Source organism: Triticum dicoccoides, chromosome 5B (genome assembly GCF_002162155.2).
Source record: "Triticum dicoccoides isolate Atlit2015 ecotype Zavitan chromosome 5B, WEW_v2.0, whole genome shotgun sequence".
Taxonomy (NCBI): domain Eukaryota; kingdom Viridiplantae; phylum Streptophyta; class Magnoliopsida; order Poales; family Poaceae; genus Triticum; species Triticum dicoccoides.
Genome location: NC_041389.1, coordinates 361679475 through 361682287, shown reverse-complemented (window position 1 = coordinate 361682287; position 2813 = coordinate 361679475).

Here is a 2813-nt window from a genome sequence, read left to right as displayed (position 1 = left end):
TAACCCTTTCTTTTTCGGTGTTGCTCTAGTATATTCTGTTGCATATATATGATTGTACATCCTCTTCATGAACATGCATCTCTAACAGGTACCTAGTTTCTTGATGGCGAGATGGAATTGCTATGTCGTGTACAAAGGGAAGGTTCCGGGGGTGTACAACGAGTGGCATGAGTGTCAGGCGCAAGTGAATGGGTTCACGGGCGCCAGCCATAAAGGCTTCAAAAGCAGACAAGAAGGAGAAGCTAGTTACTTGAGGTTCACGCTAGCGCGAGAGAGGACTCGTAACCGCCACCTCATGTACTGCATAGTTCCGCTCTCACTCATAGTGATAGCACTTCTTGCGTATACCTTTGTTTAGATGGATGACGTTGTTGTAGTTGCAAGTATTCGAGACTTGCATGTATCGCTATTTTCGAGATGATGACAAGATATCACTTTGTGTTGGATGATGATTATGATGAGACTATTTGTATGTACATGCTATGATTACATTTGTGGTCTCGTAGGCATTTGTATGTGTATCATGATGACATTTCTATGTGCTAAAGATTCTTCTATAAAGCCTGTTCAAATACAAAACAAATATGCCAAAAAAACAAAAAAAACCTACTTAAATTAGCAGTAGCGAGTGTATAAAAGTTAGCAGCAATGCCGCGATAGCAGTAGCGCATCCAGGAAAAGTGCGCTAGAGCTACTAGCAGTAGCGAGCTTCCGCTAACAGCGTTGCTGATACACTTGTGTAGCAGTAGCGCCGGTGAGCACGCGCTACTGCTATCTGTTAGCTGTAGCGCCTTATTAGTAGCGCGTATCCCCGCGCTACTGATACATCTAAAACCCGCGCTGCTGCTAGCCTTTTCCCTAGTAGTGTCTCTCTCTCTCTCATGTTCTTGATTTGACACGATCTTGATGTACCGCGAGCTTTGCTATTATAGTTGGATCTTATGATGTTTCTCCCCCTCTGCCTTCTTGTAACAGATTGAGTTTTCCCTTTGAAGTTATCTTATCGGATTGAGTCTTTAAAGATTTCAGAATACTTTATGTATGTCTTGCATGTGCTTATCTAAGGTGACAATGGGATATTCACGTGATCCACTTGATGTATGTTTTGGTGATTAACTTGCGGGTTCTGTGACCTTGTGAACTTATGCATAGGGGTTGGCACAAGTTTTCGTCTTGACTCTCCGGTAGAAACTCTGGGGCACTCTTTGAAGTTCTTTGTGTTGGTTTGAATAGATGAATCTAAGATTGTGTGATGCATATCATATAATCAAACCCACGATACTTGAGGTGACATTGGAGTATCTAGGTGACATTAGGGTTTTGGTTGATGTGTGTCTTAAGGTGTTATTTTACTACGAACTCTAGGGCTGTTTGTGACACTTATAGGAATAGCCCAATGAATTGATCGGAAAGAATAACTTTGAGGTGGTTTCGTACCCTACAATAATCTCTTCGTTTGTTCTCCGCTATTAATAACTTTGGAATGACTCTTTTTTGCACATTGAGGGATTTTTATATGATTCAATTATGTTATCATTGTTGAGGGAACTTGCACTAGTGAAAGTATGAACCCTAGGCCTTGTTTCAAAGCTTTGCACTACCGTTTTCGCTCACTTTTGTTACTTGCTACCTTGCTGTTTTTACATTTTCAGATTACAAAAACCTATATCTACCATCTATATGTAACACCCCGGATGTAACTTTCCATAATTATAACTCCAACTCTTGCCATTTTCGGCTATGTGTTGTGATATTTCCTTCGTGGTTGGGTCTTTGTATTTTGTTTTGCATTTTGTTCATGTCATGCATCTCATCTCATAGCATCATGCGCATTGCCTCTGCATGTAATCATAAAGTTTGCATCCGCTCATAGTTGCCGCTCCTCGCTTCCCTCCGTTGCATTCGTTGACCCTTTCGAGACCAACCGTGTTTTCGGTTCCCTCTTGTCAAACCACCTAACCTCTCTCAGACCCCCTCGCGTGCGCGTCCGAAACCTTTCCCGAAGACGACCCGAGCAGTCGTCACCGTTGGATCCGGATCATCCCCAAACATCCCGAAAGTATCTTCGGTTCTTTATTGGACTCTCCCTAGCCTATTTTTCCGTCCGTCCGATTATGATCGGAGGGAGAAGATAGCCCCTAACCTAACCCACTCGCTATATATACTAGTCTAAACCGAGACCAAATCCCTAATTTCTAGGGATCCTCCTAGCCACCGCCGCCACTCTCTCCCGCATCTTCATCGGGATCCTCCCAGATCCATCCCCACCACCAGCAGCCTCCACTACAAAAAAAGACACATCCATGACATTTTGGGACGAACGAATTTTTTTTCTGTCATACATATGACACTTTTATGACGATAATTGTGACAAAACCCGATATCATCATAGATGTGGTGGGCTCCTACTTCTATGACAAAAAATCATGACAGAAAATGGGCTTTTCGTCCTGGGCGGGCCGGAGACGCAGCTGCATGACATTCTTTGGGCTGTCCATGACGGACAAAACCGTGGTAGAAGCAAGGGCGAGGACAATTTCGGGGAGTTCCCGGTTAGGGTGGGCGGTCCGGGCCGAGCGACGCGCATTTCTCTCATACACGTATGCGCGTGTGTGCGAGGCGTTGGCTCTAACTAAACCCAAGCGAGGCGTTGGGCTCTAACTGAACCCGAGCGATTGCACTGCAGGCTACCCATTACTGAATCCGAGCAATCGATCGATGGCTGTTAACTGAACCCGATCGAGCAATTCCTTCGCTACTGCTGCTAACTGAAGCCGATCGATGTTGCCTCTCTGGATGAACAGTGAGCGTTG